This window comes from Orcinus orca, chromosome 7, assembly GCF_937001465.1.
Source record: "Orcinus orca chromosome 7, mOrcOrc1.1, whole genome shotgun sequence".
Classification (NCBI taxonomy): Eukaryota; Metazoa; Chordata; class Mammalia; order Artiodactyla; family Delphinidae; genus Orcinus; species Orcinus orca.
Window position 1 is genome coordinate 34,755,715 of NC_064565.1, and position 20,218 is coordinate 34,775,932.

The 20,218-nt window shown below is 39.8% G+C and overlaps 1 protein-coding gene across 19 annotated transcripts in view; it reads right to left on the reverse strand.

Moving 5' to 3' along the window:
- Window positions 1-20,218, reverse strand: part of GTDC1 (glycosyltransferase like domain containing 1) — a 446,641-nt gene that overhangs the window by 209,674 nt on the left and 216,749 nt on the right. The window lies entirely within an intron of this gene.

Consider the following 20,218-nt stretch of genomic DNA (forward strand, 5'->3'; position numbering starts at 1 on the left):
GTGGGAATGTATATTGATACAGCCACTATGGAGAACAGTATGCAGGTTCCTTAAAAAGCTAAAAATAGAATTACCCTATGACCCAGCAATCTCACTACTGGACATATACCCTGAGATAATTATAATTCAAAAAGAGTCATGTACCACAATGTTCATTGCAGCTCTGTTTACAATAGCCAGGACATGGAAGCAACCTAACTGCCCATCGACAGATGAATGGATAAAGAAGATGTGGCACATATACAAAATGGAATATTACTCAGCCATAAAAAGAAACGAAATTGAGTTATTTGTAGTGAGGTGGATGGACCTAGAGTCTGTCATACAGAGTGCAGTAAGTCAGAAAGAGAGAAACAAATACCATATGCTAACACATATATATGGAATCTAAAAAAAAAAAAAGGTTCTGATGAACCTAGAGGTAGTACAGGAATAAAGATGCAGATGTAGAGAATGGACTTGAGGACATGGGGAGGGGGAAGGGTAAGCTGGGACGAAGTGAGAGAGTAGCGTTGACATATATACACTACCAAATGTAAAACAGATAGCTAGTAGGAAGCAGCTGCATCGCACGGCGAGATCATCTCAGTGCTTTGTGACCACCTAGAGGGGTGGGATAGGGAGGGTGGGAGGGAGACGCAAGAGGGAGGGGATATGGGGATATATGTATACATATAGCTGATTCACTTTGTTATACAGCAGAAACTAACACAACATTGTATAGCTATTATACTCCAATAAAGATGTTAAAAAAATAATAAATAAATAACAGCTCTTTAAAACATGGGAGTCATAACTAATGGATTGTAATATTTCTACCTTTAAATTCTGAATATTTTATGAGTAAAATAATCCCAAATGAAAAGCACTTGTACCAAGAACACTGAACCTTTCTTCTCCTATTAGCATATCAGTCTTCAATCATATCTAGATCAATAGTGAAGATATCCGCTTAAAAGAGAGCCATGCTTTCTTTTGTCAGAAGTTCATTACTTTTTATTAGGGTCATTGCTTGAAAACTTCAAAACACCATATGGACCTAATTGTGGTTTATTTTGGCAAAAAGGAAGACACTGTAGAACAATTGAGGCATTACATTCTACAATTCCATTACTTTCATCCCTCTCAGCTTTATTACTGTGTCATTAAAGGCAACTTGAGTGAGCTAAGAATTATACTGTCATGTGTACAGGCTAGTAGGTTAATAACAAAACACACTCAAGTTTAAAGGTATCTAACAGCTGTTTTCATTATTTTGTGTAAATACACTTGAAGCATATCTATCTGATTAGTGGATAGAGTGCTCTTCTCTGTCACATGCCATGGGCACCGCTATGTGCAAGTAATCAAACTGCTCAGAAAATGAGTTTACATTGTTCACTGCTGAAATACACAAATGTCAGAAGTGACTGCACATCAAAGCTTAGTCAAATCATCTGCTGCAAACAAACAGATTCCAATGCACATTTCAGCTTAAAACATTCTGCTGCAGCACACTGAGTTGGACTTATTGCTGGCCAAAATGAAGTGGTGTGCAGAAAACAATAAGTTTCTTTAGAGAGAAAGAAATGACTTCAAAATCTGATTTACTCATATGGATTCATACTGATCATCATCTACATAATTTCCAAGAGTCAACATCTAAAGTTTTATTATTTTTATCCTAGGAATATTAATTAGCTTTTAAATGTGAATGGATAAGGACACATGTCATATATTCTTATTTTAGGGCTTACATATGTTATAAAATCCACACATAACTTAAGATTTCTCATGTAATGATTTTTAATTCCATGTTCAGAGGCTTTTCCTTCATTCTCTTTCATGCTACTATGTTCCATCTAATAGTACATTTACTTTGAATTCCAATACTCAATTGCTTGCTACTTAAACATTTAAAAATATTTATCCTCAACTATCAGCTCCTGTCCTACAGATTCTCTTCACTTGACCTCTTGTTTTCTTCAACCAGAGAAACACTTGACTCCCATTCCACTATGGAGTTGACAGGTTCAACTACTATGCTGCCTACCCACTCAGTGGGCTTTCTCACTTCATCACCATCTCTCTGGTTAACTGTCTCTGTGGTTTCTTGTCCCCTGTGTCTGCCTAATTTTGATGTTCCAACTTAGACATTTGTTTTCAAATCTATTCAAAACTCTTCCTGTCTTGTTTTTTCTTTCTGGGGGTGGGTGGGTACAATCCTGATGTCATATCCATGAACAACCCCTGCAATAATATGGGTGCTGAATATTCTCAATATGGTGATGAGTGGAACTTCTTTCTTCTTCCAAAGCCTGGCGCTAAAAATGCCCCATTCCCATTCAAGTCCTCTGTCAAGAACCCCTGATTTTGACATATCTGGCTTCCTCAGAAATGCTTTTAAACCACTTTATGCTTGCCCCTCCAGTCCCAGAAACACTTGTTTCAAATTTGTCTGTCTGCCTCTTCCAAGTTTCTCATTTTTTCCTTCAATTTCATCCACTTGGTCTTTGGGGATGTTTACATTGAAGCTCGTATTTCAAGACTCATCTAGTTTTCTCTCAAGCATCTCTAAGTCCTCTGTGCTGTTTGAAGGTTTGCCTTGTCATCTGTATACTCTGTCTGTCTGCACCTCAGTTTCCTCCTGCCCCTCTGATGAGAGGCTGGAGGACTCATGAGAGTGAGGCTCTGGTAGCACTAACACAAGCCAGATCTGGCTGCGGAGGTGTTATGTAAGCTTCTCCACGCTGAATTGACAATGAGTTTCTTCACTGACCTTCAAGTTCCAAGTTTATTCTGAGGTGTTCCATAAGTGAGGCTCATGACCAAAATGTCAAGATTTTCAGTTAAGGGTACAAGCTTGGTTTTCAAAGGGTTAGATAGCAATTATATATCCCACACCCAATATTTTCACATCACCTTTCAAAGTGGTAAACCTCCTTTGTTCATGTGTTGACACAGGTCAACAAGGCAAATAAAGTACATTTAGGGACAATGATTCTCTCCAAATTTAATGTAACTATATTTTGGCCCACTGTTCTAAAAGGTTCTTTTAAAATAGAGTCAAAATGCAACACGGACTTTCTTGCTTATGAATTTATTCCATAAGGTAAATAGCACTTAAGCTAAACAAGACAGCTAGATGGTAAGCACAAATTACAACCCATTTCTCTCAGAAAGAAAGATGCAAGCTGAATGGTAACCCAAGCTTAGTGGTGGTTCTGCAGCTGTCTCACAGATTTCTCTTCCCAAATCTTCAAGTATTGTCTGCCCACTAATAATATTTATTGGAAATCAACAGTAAAGAAATATGCTGGTCCTGTAGGGTGTTAAAAAGCATTAAAGAATTTCCATGTTTAAGAATCTTATAATCAAATGAGTGAAAATACATAAATCAATTGAAAATAGACATGCATATACATGACATATGCATACAAAATTATGACTCTATATGTAATTTAAAAGCTTCCTTTATAAGTCTGTCTGGGTAAGCAATGGAGGTATGGAATAAATTAAAGGCAGTATCTTACCACAATGTATTGTTTAAAACAAGTGATCTAGTTGTCTAATGCCAGTGACATTATTCAGAAAGGACTACTGAAGAATGATAATGCTAAGCACTGTTTTTTAGAGGCTACGGTAGTAAATAGGAGGTAAGAAGAAAGAATTTGACACTAGACCCAGACAGAAAGACATTAGGAAAACAATAGAGAAATAGATGCAATGGCTTACAATCAAGAGGGAAAGAGTCACGTACTCTCTGTCTGGAGTAACACAAGACCTAAGGTATGAGGGACAGGCAAGTATTAGTGAGGAAACGTTGGTTCACTACTTTTCACTACTGATAATGCACTGGACACCTGAATAAACTTGGCAGGCTCCATTTCAGGGCTTAAGTATATGTCTCTCCTTCTTTCCACATTATATGCTTCATTAAATCTTCCATATATCCTGTACCTTGATCTTCCCCAACCCTTTTCCACATCAAAACTCAGCAAAATGATCTAGCTTCTTATTTCCAGGTGGAATTTTCTCTCTGGTTGGATCACTTTGCTATGATCACATCCTTTAAGCTGCATCTTATGATTCTTCAATAAAAATACAGACTCAATTCCCTTCAGGGAAAGTGGTACCAGAAACATTTCTCCTTCACAGGATCCATCACCTTCCTGGGAGGAATGTTCTGCTCTCTTAAGAACTTTGTAAACCAGAACATGGTACATAAATGGAAGGCATGACTTTAGCTGCTGTTATTAATCACCGTACCTTTCAGATTTGCTTATATCTAAAATAGCCTGCATCGTGCTTCATACTGTAAGCATGTAGAGAGCAGGCGGTATGCTAGTTTAACATATTGTATGCAGCACCTGGCACACCACATGCAAAAAGGCTTGTTGCTGACGATGCTAATGCTCACTGAAATTAAAGTCTGTCTTCTCATGATCACATAATAACTGGCAATCACCTTGAAATGGGAGTGTATTAAGCCCGACAAAACATAGCTAGTTCTTTTGGCCCAAGTTCTGCTCTCAGTGAAACCAGAGAGCAGCCTCTGAGGGCTCCCCTCAGAATATACGTATTGCAAAGCATTTAACCTTTCCATCGTTCTCAAGAAGATTCACAGTTACACTAGCTGGCTTATTCAAATGACTCCCAGAGTTTTCCTGATTGTGTATGCCACTCAAATGAGGAAGATTAAAAAGAGCCCTGTTCACAGGAAGATTCTAAGTAACACTAGACAAAGCATAGAAAAATGATCGCTTCTTGATTCTTAGAGGCTGCACATCACAAAATCACTTTGTCTTTTATTAGACTAATAACCAAATTGAATTGGGGCCACAATAACCATTGGGAACCAAACTTTCTTCCTTATATAGGATGTTCTTGAAATTCTTCCTCCTCTAAAATGCCCGTTTTAGAGATAATATTCCATGCTACCAGCATATTCTGAATTTACACTTGAAAACATTACCCGTTATTAATCTTACTGATTTCTGTATGTATGTTGTGTTGACTTAATCATATAGGTATGTGATCACAGAATTAATTAGGTGTGAACTTAGAAACTGAACTCATGCAACATCCCACCCATTTGGGAATCCCTTGGAAAGACTTGGCTGCAATATTCCACCTACTGATTGTTGAATTCATTTTCATTTAGACTCCTTTCTATGAAAGAGTACAGAGAATATTTGCAACAGGGGAGCTCTAGACAATTTCCCAAGGTTTTACAGGGGAGTTGTCAGATCAGGTGAAATGTGACATCTCCCCTCCCTCTAAATACCACGAGCTCTTTGTCCCTTAGGCATCTCTGACACAAGAATCTCTACAATCTCATCAGTAATATCGAACTTATTTCTTCAAAACATATCACACACACACACACACACACACCCTATTTCATTGCTGAAGGAATCTAATTATTAGAAAGAAGATGTCTTTCTAGAATTGCTATCTTTGCCCTATGCTTCTCATGTTATAATTCTCTGCTTAGGAACAACACAATACAAATGTACCTGCATTTGCACGTAACAATCTTTCAAACTCCAAGATTCAGTGATTTCATAGTGTGAATACAGGTATTTTGCCTCCCTGCAGAATTCTTCCTTCAGGTTAATAATTTCAAGACACCTTAAGTTTTCTAGAGGTGTTTTATATATATAATCATTTTTTGAATGTAAGAGTTAACACGTTTTCAAATATCATTTTGTACATTCAGTGCACTAGTTTTGTAAATCAAGATAATGTATTTCATCCTTATAACTCATTATTCTTTTAATTATTTCTTGTTCTCTGTCATCCAAAATTCTATGACACTTGGTTTGGGTTTTTGTTTGTAGCATCCCACCAGAGTAGAGAAGGAACATTTCTTGAGCACCTACCGTATATGAAATACCCTGATTGGCAACTGATCCTTAGTGTTTTCTAGAATTTAATCCTCACAAAATCCTAGCTGATTACCTAGTTTGTCGATGAGGAAATGGAGACTTAAACAGCTTAAGTGACTTGCTCAAGAATCTAGTAAACGACAGAACTTGGACTTTTAGATAAAGTTTGTCTGAATCCAGATCTGCACTTTTTCTGTAACAACCCGGGATCTCCCTTTAAGGCTACTGGAATTCATGAGCACATATCCGTTCAAGGAAGATGGTTAGCAAATTACAAATCAACCTACCCATCTTAGTTGTAAGGCTATCATGAGAGGGTGTGTGAAATGCCCTGCTGATTTCATCTAATGCTTTCTGCATGTTAAATATAGAGAGTATATATGCATGTGTATATACTGAGGCCAAAGGTATACCAGGTATTTTACATTAGAGAACAAGTTTTATTTAATCCTTATAACATTACGATTTTTGGCATTTTACAGCTAAGCACACTGAGGTTCACCAAAGTTCAGTGACTGTTCTAAGGTCAAACAGCCTGTAAGGGATACAGCCACCCTATGCACTAACATAGCAGCCCTATTAGAAGGGACAGTGACCTGAAGTCCATTCTCTATGCCTGCATCTTTATTCCTGTTGAGGACATGGGGAGTGAGAAGGGTAAGCTGGGACAAAGTGAGAGAGTGGCATGGACATATATACACTACCAAATGTAAAATAGATAGCTAGTGGGAAGCAGCCGCATAGCACAGGGAGATCAGGTCAGTGCTTTGTGACCACTTAGAGGGGTGGGATAGGGAGGGTGGGAGGGAGACGCAAAAGGGAGGAGATATGGGGACATATGTATTTGTATAGCTGATTCACTTTGTTATACAGCAGAAACTAACACACCATTGTTAAGCAATTATACTCCGATAAAGATGTTAAAAAAAAAACAAAAACAAGGGACAGTGAGATTGGTATGACACATGCGCTGTTCAACATGCTAGCTTCCAATGAGCAACACATTCACTTTAAAGACTGCACAAATTATTGATACTTGCTTAAGAATACACTCTGAAATGTGGTCAGTTATTTTTCCCTTCCCTTGTCACTGTCATCTGCACATTTACAAGAAAAGAGCTATATTCATCTTACACTCTCCAGCAACCAGCATATTGCTGATAGTATTTCTTTTGAAAAAAAAATTAAGCTGTGGAATCCTTTCAAAAATAAAATCCACCAGGAATACAGATATATAGAACAGATAAAAGCATAGCTTATCTGGTTAAAGAGGTGAGGGGACCATGAGGGGAGCAGAGGCTTATTTTTGTTCCCCACACACATTCCTCCCTCCCACCGATTCTCGCTACTCCTCCACCAGAGCCATCCCACCAAATCTTCACTATCATCTGGGAAAATTCTTACCGCCCTGATGGTTCTTGGGAACAAATGTGAAAATGACTACAGGGGAATATTCTGGATAATGATGCTTATGTGACGATGACGATGATGAAGATGAGGATGGTAATGATGACAGCAGCTAATATTTACTGATTACTTACCGTGAGAGTGATGTAGACATTCCTTACCTACACTTTTCTGATAGGTCCACCATCGGTCACAGCAGGTTAACACAAACTTAGTTTACTAGGTAACAAGCTGCAAATTTGTTAGTAGCTGGAGGCCTCGGGAATACAATACAACGTAAGTACCGGCAGCAGAGGGGCCGCTGGAGCCGAAGAGGGAGCACCGCAATGTGAGCCTGAGTCAAAGGGCAGCAAGCACCCATTCATCTACTCACACACGCATACAACGAAGAACTCCTGAGTGCCTTCTAGGTGCCTAGGTATTAGGGTACCGCTCCATGCAGACATCTGAATGACAGCAGGAGGCTAAAGTCCATCACAGACAAACTCTACTTGTTTAACAATTCTTTGGAATTCTGGCCAATACTACTTCAATGCAAACAAGTTAGTGAAGGCCACAGCAAATTTTCTAAGTTCCGTCTTAGTTGTAAGGACATCATTATCAGCAAAGGATATTTATAGCTCCCAAGGGTAAAACAAAAAAAAAAAACAAAAAAAAAAACCTGAGAAGCTGACACTCAATTAGTAGAAAGAGTTTAGAAATGGATAATCTGAAGGAAAATAAAAATGTATCTTTATGTCACTGTCCAAAAATTACACTACTAACACTCAATTGTTTCCTTAAAACTACAGAATGGGACTGTCCGATATCCATGGACTTGTTCTCCTCCATTAATTTTCCTACTAAGGAAGAGCTATTTTTCTCCACGTAACAGAAGAGAAAAATCAGACAAAGAGAAGCATTTATATTTGTGCAAACATATAATGCGATGTTACATTATGAGACAACACGTGGCACTTAAACTTTTTTTACTCTATTTTCACCCCAAACAATCCTGTGAGACAGCAGGACTGATCCTATCATTCCTATCTTCCTGAGACAAGCTGGGGACACTTGCCTGTCCTCTCCCTCTGGCACTCGATCTTAAGCTTCTGATTCTCACGTCAGGGCCTTTCCAATGCACTCACATTCTTAAGAAGAGAAGAAACTGCCTGGACTCCTAGGGGAACTATTTCTGACATTAAGAAAATTCCCTACATTTCCTACTTGTCTTTTGGCTCTAAAAGTATAGGGCAAGTGCTAAAAAGCAAAAGAGAATCAGCCAAGGGCAGTCTTTCCACCCTGCTCGGCTGGTGTGCCAAATTGATTCTGGGTATGAATTTGAGCCCTCTCTGATCTGCTCAGCTCAGTCTCGGTACTAAGAGCCTGTCAGACCCGAAACAACGGACAGCCGGATGACTAGCATCTAGGGAGTGAATGAGGGTCTGAAAGGAAGTTCTGACTCCCACATCTAGAGCATGCCCCCGATAAGGCCTGGCTACAACCATCCCATCATCTCTGTCCCTCTGATTTCACCAGGCTTGTGCCTCTGGGGCCAGTCCATGCAACAGGCCTTTTCCATGGATCTTGGGCCTCAACCAGTTTCCAGATAGGACTGTAGCAGTGATCAGTCCCTAAAACATAGGCCAGGTGGTGGTAGCATTTATGTCCACATCTGGTTCTTTTGAGCCCCCTTTTCCAGGACTGACTCTGCCTCTGACATGGCTTATGTGGACTTGGCTGGACCCACCAGTTCTGAACACTGAAACTTGGCAGTCTTACAATGGTACCTGACTAGCCTCATACAGAGTCCCAGACCAGATGTGAGTTCCCTGTGACCCTGGAACTTGGTGATTCAGACTGCTGAACATTCTCTGGGCAGGCCAGCATTTACTGTCCTCAGCTTTCATACACACACACACACACACACACACACACACACACACACACACACAGTCTTCTCTCTCTCTATCTCTCTCTCTCTTTCCACTGAGACTTCCCAGCATGTCACACAGCTGGACCTTTACTATTATAATCCAGGACAGAGGGATAGCTCCTATCTAGTTCCCATTAACTCTACTCAAAATTCAAAAGAAACAATTCAGATGCTCAGAATGTTTTAAAACAATGAAATATTTTCAGAGTGGTAAGTATCAATAAGCAAAACAGTCATGAGGCATATTTTCCAAGTTATCCAAATGTTCATCAGTAAAGAAAATAATTTACTCTGGTTCTAAATAAACTTTCAATCTTAAACGATCTATGTATCAAAAGCTTACTATTTGTCAATTATGTTCAAATAGGAAATAACCAAATTGATTCCTTATCCCAAGAAAATATCACATTGGTATAGTCTCATACCAGATTGAAATTCCTAGGATTGCTACACAAGGCTTTCCAGTTCAGAATAATTAAGCGATTCAACAGATGAAGCCAATATCAATAACCTCTGCTATATTATGAGACACAATTACCAAAATATCCTACTGAGAATCTATTTGGGGGAAATGATACAGATATACTTTTCCGTATTCCTCCTGGTAAGTACAACTAAAAACACTGGACGTTACATGTAGAACAAACATAGAAAGACTCTGAAAGGTGGAAAGAAGGCAGACTGGCTAGAGAACTTGGAACCTAAGGAATGACACAGAGGTGAGTTTCCTGGTTTTGGTTGTTTTTGTTTTTTGACTGATATATCCCAGATCAGATACTTGATAAGCCAGTAGCCTGGAAACACCAATGGGCATAGACAGACAACAGCCCCAAGGAAAGCCTATTCTCTCCATCCAAAGGAGCAGAAAAGGGGAGCCTACTAAGACAGATTTTTAGACAATAACCATACTATTCCAGACAAACACCACAGTAAAAACTGAGGCTCCACCCCTGCCAGCAAAGACCAAGTGGAAAACCTAGATTTTCACCTTGGCTAGGCTATAGCAACCTGCTCCCCACACCCAGCCTCCAGCAGTGTCAGAGAAGGCAAAGATTGGGAACCAGGACTTTGATATCAACTAGCTGGGGTGGTGTCAGAGGGAAGGTAGTGGAGAGTCGTGACTCTCACCATAGCTCAGTGGTAAAAAGCCCCCAAGGAGCCCTCCCCCCAACCCTGGTCAATGAAGGCTTAGTAGAAAACCTGAACTTCCACCCCTACCTCACAGTAATGAGGGGGCATCTCCATCACCCACCAGAGTAGTGTCAGAGGAGCCTGCAAAAACACAAGATTTAAATAAGGTTCAGAATCTAATAATACAAGACCCAAAGCATCCACGTTTCAACTGAAAACTACTCATCATACCAAGAACCAGGATATCTTAAGCTGAATGACTAAAGACAATTAAGATGCCAGCAGAGATGAGAGAGATTTAAAGCAGCCAACATAAAAATGATCCAGCCAACAGTTATAAACACATCTGAAACAAGTGAAACAAGGTTTTGGAAAAAGAAGAAGAAAGAAAGAAAGAAAAAGCAAAGAAATAGAAGACATAAATAGAAATTTTAGAACTGAAAACAGAATATACTGAAAGAATGAGCTCAACTGCAGAATGTAGGGGAGACAGAGGAAAGAATCAGTGAACTTGAAGAGGAAACAATATCATTTAGCCAATCTGAACAACAGAGAGAAAATAGTGGGGGGAAAACAATGAACAGAGCTTCAGGAATGTGTGGGACTATAACAAAAGTTCTAACATTTGTGTCATTGGAGTCCCAGAAGAAGAAAAGAGGGTAAGGCTGAAAAAATCATTCAAAGAAATAAGGGCTGAAAATTTCCCAAATTTGACAAAAAACATAAACCTACAGATTCAAGCTGAGCAAACCCTTAAAAATCCACGCCAAGACACATCATAGTAAAACTTTTGAAAGCTAAAGACAAAGAAAACAAATTTTAAAGCAGCTAGAGAGAAATGATGCATTAATTATAGAGGGGACAGCTATTTTAATAACAGAAGACTTCTCATTAAAATGTTTGTCTTTTTCATGATGTTAATAAATTCTAAATCACCTCTTCCTGTACTTCATTCAAAATTTCATCTACCTACTTTCTCCTGTATAAAAATCTAAGTAGATAGAATACCACACATTGCAAATAATGTACCAATCTCATTTATGTTTTAAATTGAGACTCATCCACCTGGAGCAGCCTTTTCAAAGATGCGGGCTCCTGGGCTTCCCTGGTGGCGCAGTGGTTGAGAGTCCACCTGCCGATGCAGGGGACACGGGTTCGTGCCCCGGTCCGGGAAGATCCCACATGCCGCGGAGCGGCTGGGCCCGTGGGCCATGGCTGCTGGGCCTGCGCGTCCGGAGCCTGTGCTCCGCGGCGGAAGAGGCCACCGCAGTGAGAGGCCCGCGTACTACAAAAAAAAAAAAAAAAAGAAAAAAGAAAAAAAAAGCAGGCTCCTAAAGTGTTAATGCTCTTCTCTCCTTGGGAGTGGTTTCAGGCTTGGTGCCCTTTGCGGCTTCTCATATCCCAGACTTGGAAAATATGAGCCACAATACAGAGAAAGGTAAGCAGCCCAGCAGAGCCCCTTAGTGATAAATGAGTTTGCATCATCTGTCATTAGAACTTCCTGCCAACTGGGTCATTCCCTATTAAATTACCACTTGTCAATGTTTAAAATACTGATTGATAAATGTGCCCAAACTGATAACACAACAGCTTTTATTTTCTAATAATCCTAGTTACCACAGCCTGCTTATCAAGGCGCAGATACTATATATTTTTTCAAAGTACTTTACCAAAAGACAATTTAGTCTAATACGATGCTAACAGGTAAAAATGCCTGGCCCCCTATGTGTTACATACTGGTTCCGCTTGCCAGAATAAACTGACTGGCGATTTAGTGATATGAGCAGCTCCAAGTTTCACATTTCATCAACTGCTAGTAATCTGTTTTATCAATATAAACTGCATTTTAATGAAAAAATTCTTTTCTTCAGTACACTTCACTTTCAATGCCCTTGAGTATAATAATTCGTTCATGCTGTAGAACGAGAATGTTTTACAAGACCTTAACTCTCAAGAGAAATTTCTCTGTAAATACAAAATGTGAGTTTTATAGGAATGCATTGTATGCACATGAATAGCACCCAACACTACAAAACAGAAAAATAAAAAACCTGGTTGCACTTAGATTCCAGCTTAAATATCCTTCTAAGACACTGCATAACCAACATGCTACTAGAACAAAGCCTAGTTGAGCAGCTAGGTGATAGGTAAATGAAATGGGATTCATACCCCTGAGGTATCTGAATGAAAATACATCAGAACATACTGCAGACATGTGTTAGGGCAGAACCAGTCATTAGGACTTAAAGCAGTTTTAACAATCTGAAAATTCTATCATGCTTGCTTCCTTCTTAGTGATTCAAAGTGAAAATGCTTTGGCTAAATTTAAGCAAGGCTTAAAATAGTACAAAGTCGCACACAAATTTATATGGCAGTTGGCCAATTTCTAATGTCTATAAAACCATTCAGGATCCCTCTTTCCCACCAGGGTAACCTCCCCAAAAGTTACCATTAGCATCATTTTGTTTCTCCATCTTTCACACTTCCTACTAAACACAGGCCAAGGCCAGTTTGTCAACTGGAAGAGTGAGATGATACATCAGGCCATCACTCTCTGGTTTCACACATCTCACTATGTTCTGATCACCTACCACTCTTCTGCTTTTTTTTTTTTTTACCACTTTTTTGGTCCACTCCATTCAAAATGCCCAGTGGCAATGACACTGGGAAGAAATGATGAAAACAACAGAAACAGTACCGATAATTTCTCACCTGTGCCATTCCTTTTTGTGGCACTTTTGCGTCTTGTCTTCTCTATCATCTAAGGGTCATAACTGAGAGGCCATGATTTCTTTCTCTGGGATTTGTGTGGTGCTAGATTGCATGGTCAGAGTTGAGCAAAAGTTTGAAAATAAATACAAGCCAATGGTATTCAGGGAGGCATTTCACCGGAGATGGCAGGGCAAACTGCTCCAGGACAGGGCCACAGAAACCAGGAACTGTGGTAACTCACAGGCAAGCAAATACAAAGTGTTAACCTGCAAATCCGTTATTTATAGGTGTTACCACCAAGCAGTGGAGAGTAGAAATCTCCAAGAGAAATGGTCCAGGACAGTGTGTAATAAGGTGTATGAGTAGCAAGTCAAATGAGTAAGACCTATCCATGTAAAACACAGCTCCCTTTACATAAATGCGTATCACACAATGTCCCACAGTGTCACCAGTTTCTGCCAGGTGTTTTGTCTTCCAGTAAATGTTTTAAAAATAGTAAATTCTGTATTTACATATGTATGTATTAGTCAACCTTAACCTAGCAAGTGAAGCAAATTCTGAGTTGCCAGAGTACAGCTTCCACATGAAATTTTACATCTGTTTATGTGTATGTGTGTGTGTGTTACATATGTGTGTATATAACTAGTGACAATCTAGAAAACATGAAGAAACAAACCAGTAAGAAAACCAATTTTTAATCACCCTAATCCCACCATTCAAATAAAGCCACAGGTAATGTTTTGGTGTATACCCTTCTAAACATATTTCAACATTTGCATATAGATCTGTAACCTGTACCCATGTTAAAATGTGGAGCATGTACATGGTGTAACAGACTACATACACAGAACTTCCATATTCAATGCCTTCAAGAACCAGTGGATTTTCACGGCTTGTCTCTAAGAAAGGGGTTCAAGAGAGCTAAAATTGAATTTTTTCTATTGTTCCACCCACCTCTGCAAAAACAAACAAATAAAAAAAGAGGGTATAGGGCTTCCCTGGTGGCGCAGTGGTTGAGAGTCCGCCTGCCGATGCAGGAGACACAGGTTCGTGCCCCAGTCCGGGAAGATCCCACATGCCGCGGAGCGGCTGGGCCCGTGAGCCATGGCCGCTGAGCCTGCGTGTCCGGAGCCTGTGCGCTGCAACGCGCAGGGAGCGGAGCTCCTGGGAGAGGCCACAACAGTGAGAGACCCGCGTACCACAAAAAAAAAAAAACAAAAAAAAAACCCGAGGGTATAGAGAAATATAAACATATAATTAGCCTCTCAGGTAACCTGGCTCTGATTTTTTTGTATCACCATAATACCATACTTCTTGTTCACCGCTTCAGGATTTATAAAGCCCTTTCATATAAATTGTAATCCCATGACGCTAGTAGGGAAAAATTATTGTTCCCATTTTGCAGGTGAGAAAATTAAGCCCAAGGTCCTGTAGCTGAGAGCAGCGGGTTAGAACAAGAGTCTAGATCTTATGAGAAATGCAGGGCTGCTTTCAAAGTCCATTCTCAAATGTCCATGCTCTTGAAGGTTGTTTTTTGTGTTCATCTGGGGACTATCAGCACACCCTAGAAGAGATTTCAGTCTCCCGTGAAGCAGTAAGTGGATATGAAAAAAGTGAAGCCTGGTAAACACCAGCCTCTCTGGGCTTAAAATTAGTTCTCACAGAGAGCCCCTTCCACTCCACCTGACACTCAAGAATAAAGGCCCATTCCTTCTCTCCATCCCTTCAGTCAGTAATGCCTACCCACGCTGATTCCCCAGCACTGGGGAGTGTTCTTCACCTACACTGTCCCCACGCTGGCAGTAGGCAGCATTTTCCACTGTCATTGAATCAGCCAGCCCCTGATCCACACAGCCCATATCTTCTCCTCTCTTCAACTCGCACCCTCCCAGCAACACCAAGTGAAATCACCAATGCCTTCTTTTCCCTCTTCCAGTGTCTGAATATTTCAACTCTAGACATTCTATTTTTCTACAACTTGATCCCCATTTTCTTATTTCTTAATTTCCATATTCATCCCATGCATCTTTCCTAGGAAGATAGTTATGACTATGAAAATTTGCAGTCTCTGTAATTAACACGATACATAATTTTTAAGCACATAAGACTTCTAAAAGTAATAAGTTAATCAATTAAACCATTAGAGAGTATAAAAAATCTTAAAGTTCAAGTGATAAATACTATAATTCTATTTGGCTAGTGTCTTGTTCCCATTATGATAAATAACTGACTGGGGTTTTTAAATAGGTCACTGTGAGGTTAGCTTCTATTTGACAAGTTGATAAGAGTGTGTTTTTTGTGTAAAAGTTAGTGAGTTTTTGGGCTTCCTTGGTGGCGCAGTGGTTGAGAGTCCACCTGCCGATGCAGGGTACACGGGTTCGTGCCCCGGTCCGGGAAGATCCCACATGCCACGGAGCGGCTGGGCCCGTGAGCCATGGCCGCCGAGCCTGTGCGTCCGGAGCCTATGCTCCGCAACAGGAGAGGCCACAACAGTGAGAGGCCCATGTACCACCAAAAAAAAAAAAAATGTTAGTGAGTTTTAAAATGTCAATTTTCTATGCATATACATCAAATGCTAGTACATACATAATTTAAAGAATTTTAAAGTATTCAAGATTGATCTAAGACCTATACTGCACTAATATTTTAAAAGCAACATTCTTCTCCTAACAATCTGGTATGTTATATGACTTGAAATGTGTTACTGTCCTTCAACATTCATATCAGCTGCAAGTGTTTTCAACTATTATTTTATTTTCTCATTTGTCTTCAAGTCTGCAGCATGCTGCAAAAATGCCATGGCATCTGAAAACTGTTACAGAAAGCAACCACTATATCAATCAGTTCTCTTATGAGTTCCATTTTACAATTCAACTACAAACTGTTGAATGCAAAGATTTATCTATGTTCAAGAAAACTTAATATTTCTCTGGTTATTACCAAGATAAAGAACTGGAAATATTTTAAAAACACAGGACATGTCTTACAACAGTTCTGGCTACATATGAACATTCATAGAAATACAAATATCAATTTTTTGAGTTTGTCAAAACAATGTTGTATAATGTTGCCTTTGCATTAGCCATAAAAATGTGGGTCATGAAAACTCCTGGATAGCAAGGCTTAACAATTTTGGATCCCCAGAACCTTCTTGGAACCCAGACACATAGTAGGTCCAAATGTTTCACAGATTAATTCTTGAAATTATGTACTAGACAAGAATCTGAATGTTTAAATAAGGGCCAGTAAAGTCTGGGCAAAAGAAGTGGACAGACGATAATAACTATGTCTTCAGGAAGTGCCATTTGCAGGATTAATTCCAAGAGTTCATTATTTACATAACTGGACAAAAATTTCATTATTTACATAACTGGATAAAAATTATGGTGAAAGGGTATTGAAAAGGCAGCAAGGAATTCAGAATTGCACTACTCATGTGCAGCTTCGTGCTGAACCCTGGGATAGGAGCCTCCTAAGACCTAACTGTGAGGCATTACTGCCTTTCTGAAAAAAGCAATTTCTACCATGGCTCAGGGCATGCCCTCAGATGAAGATGCCCTCTTTTTTTCTTTTTTTTTTTTTTTTTTGCGGTACGTGGGCCTCTCACTGCTGTGGCCTCTCCCGTTGCAGAGCACAGGCTCCGGACGCGCAGACTCAGCGGCCATGGCTCACGGGCCCAGCCGCTCCGCGGCCTGTGGGATCTTCCCGGACCGGGGCACGAACCCGTGTCCCCTGCATCGGCAGGCGGACTCTCAACCACTGCGCCACCAGGGAAGCCCTGAAGATGCCCTCTTGCTCTTTAAGGCAGAAGAACTCTTGCCCGTCCTCCAAGACACAGCTCCAATGTCACCCTCTCTGCAACCCCTGCCCTAACTCTGGTTCTCATTGGCCCTCACACAGACCGTACCCGTTACAGGGGATAATGATGAGGAAAGCAATACAGCCAAGTGGGAAAACAGGAACATTCTCAAATCCTAGGGCTTGAGCTGGAGGCCGGCCTCACCACTGACTGCCTATGGGACCTTTGACAAGTTACAAATTTACGCTCTGGTTTCCCTCTCTGTCAACTAAAAAGTAAGAGTGCTCGCTTTTAAGGAACAAGAGAAATCATGACTGTAAAACTGAAGACTAGCTAAACATACATGCTCTTGCTATTAATTCTCTCCTTCTGTTTCTTCTCCTTCACTAAACCCTGAGCCTCTAGACTATAAGCACACTATATCTGTTTCCTCATATTAAAAAAGAAAAAAGCAACAGTTAATAATCCCTTCTCTAGAGACTACAGAGTGTTATTTAAAATATAAAATTGGGGGCTTCCCTGGTGGCGCAGTGGTTGAGAATCCGCCTGCCAATGCAGGGGACATGGGTTCGAGCCCTGGTTGGGGAAGATCCCACATGCCGTGAGCAACTGGGCCCATGTGCCACAACTGCTGAGCCTGCGCTCTAAAGCCCATGCTCCGCAACAATAGAAGCCACCGCAATGAGAAGCCCGCGCACCGCAACAAAGAGTAGCTCCCGCTCGCCACAACTAGAGAAAGCTCACACACAGCAACCAGCAACCAAGGCAGCCAAAAATAAATAAAATGAATAAATTTTAAAACTATATATATATATAATTAATTCACAAATTACAATGACATTAAATAGTTTTAAATATTACACCAATGAAAAGTGACAAAGTGACTGCAATTATATGTCATTAGGATATTAGGTAGCAGATAGCTAAGGTTGAAAAAGCAAATGATAAATCTCCAAAGTTTTTATAAAAGAATGCAAAAGAAAATACTAAGATTCGTTATATAGTAAAGATCTATTGGGGATGCAATCTGAATTTCCTCTAGTACAGATGACCAAAAGCTGTGAAAAATATCTTAGGAAAAGCTCAGTTTTGTTACATTTCCAACTTCATTTGCATGTCATGTTTTCTACCTTCTTCTACATTTTCTATCTCACTCCCTGAGCCTTCTACACTTATCACCGTCATGATACCCTCCAGGCAGGTACTTAAAGCCTAAGGTGCCTCACCCAAGTCCAGCTGTCCCAATATCTGTATCACCTCTCATCTAAAACTCCTCCACCTTCTGGGTTTCTGGGAAAAAAGTACATGAATTGAGGACATCTAAGCTGTAGTTTCAGATCTCAGTGTTAACTGCTTATCTACAAAATGGAAGGAAGTTTAGCTAGAAAATTTCTAATCTCCATCCTACTTTAAAAAAATATTCAAGGATGTCCACTCTCACCACTATTATTCAACATAGTTTTAGAAGTCCTAGCCATGGCAATCAGAGAAGAAAAAGAAATAAAAAGAATCCAAATTGGAAAAGAAGAAGTAAAATTGTGACTGTTTGCAGATAACATGATACTACACATTGAAAATCCTAAAGATGCCACCAGAAAACTAACAGAGCTAATCAATGAATTTGGTAAAGTTGTAGGATGCAAAATTAATACACAGAAACCTCTTGCATTCCTATACACTAACAATGAAACATCAGAAAGAGAAATTAAGGAAACAATCCCATTCACCACTGCAACAACAAAATACCTAGAAATAAACCTACTTAAGGAGGTAAAAGATCTGTACTCAGAAAACTATACGACACTGATGAAAGTAATCAAAGATGACACAAACAGATGGAGAGCTTTACCATGCCCTTGGATTGGAAGAATCAATATTGTGAAAATGACTATACTGCAATGTACAGATTCAATGCAATCCCTATCAAAATACCAATGACATTTTTCACAGAATTAGAACAAAAAATTTTACAATTTATTTGGAAACACAAAAGACCCCGAATAGCCAAAGCAATCTTGAGAAAGAAAAACAGAGCTGGAGGAATCAGGCTCCCTGACTTCAGACTGTACTATAAAGCTACAGTAATCAAGATAGTGTGGTACTGGCACAAAAACAGAAATATAGATCAATGGAACAGGATAGAAAGCCCAGAGATAAACTCAGGCACCTAAGGTAACCTAATCTATGACAAAGGAGGCAAGGATATACAATGGAGAAACGACACTCTCTTCAAATAAGTGGTGCTGGGAAAACTGGACAGCGACATGTAAGAGAATGAAATTAGAACACTCCCTAACACCATACACAAAAATAAACCTAAATGTAAGACTGGACATTATAAAACTCTTTGAGGAAAACAGGAAGAACACTCTGACATAAATCACAGGAAGATACTTTTTGACTCACCTCCTAGAGTAATGAAAATAAAAACAAAAATAAACAAATGGGACTAATTAAACTTAAAAGCTTTTGCACAGCAAAGAAAACCATAAAGAGGCCGAAAAGACAACCCTCAGAATGGGAGAAAATATTTGCAAATGAAGCAACTGACAAGGGATTAATCTCCAAAATACACAAACAGCTCATGCAGGTCAATATCCAAAAAACAAACAATCCAATCAAAATATGGGCAGAAGATCTAAATAGACATTTCTCCAAAAAAGATATACAGACAGCCAAGAGGCACATGAAAAGCTGCTCAACGTCGCTAATTATTACAGAAATGCAGATCAAAGCTAAATGAGGTATCACCTCACACTAGTCAGAATGGCCATCATCAAAAAATCTAAAAACCATAAATGCTGGAGAGGGTGTGGAGAAAAGGGAACCCTCTTGCACTGTTGGTGGGAATGTAAATTGATACAGCCACTATGGAGGACAGTATGGAGGTTCCTTAAAAAACTAAAAATAGAACTACCATACGACACAGCAATCCCACTACTGGGCATATACCCTGAGAAAACCATAATTCAAAAAGAGTCATGTACCACAATGTTCATTGCAGCTCTATTTACAATAGCCAGGACATGGAAGCAACCTAAGTGTCGACTGACAGATGAATGGACAAAGAAGATGTGGCATATATATACAATGGAATATTACTCAACCATAAAAAGAAATGAAATTGAGTTATTTGTAGTGAGGTGGATGGACCTAGAGTCTGTCATACAGAGTGAAGTAAGTCAGAAAGATGGGACAAAGTGAGAGAATGGCATGGACATATATACACTACCAAATGTAAAATCCATAGCTAGTGGGAAGCAGCCACATAGCACAGGGAGATCAGCTTGGTGCTTTGTGGCCACCTAGAGGGGTGGGATAGGGAGGGTGGGAGGGAGGGAGACACAAGAGGAAAGAGATATGGGGATATATGTATATGTATAG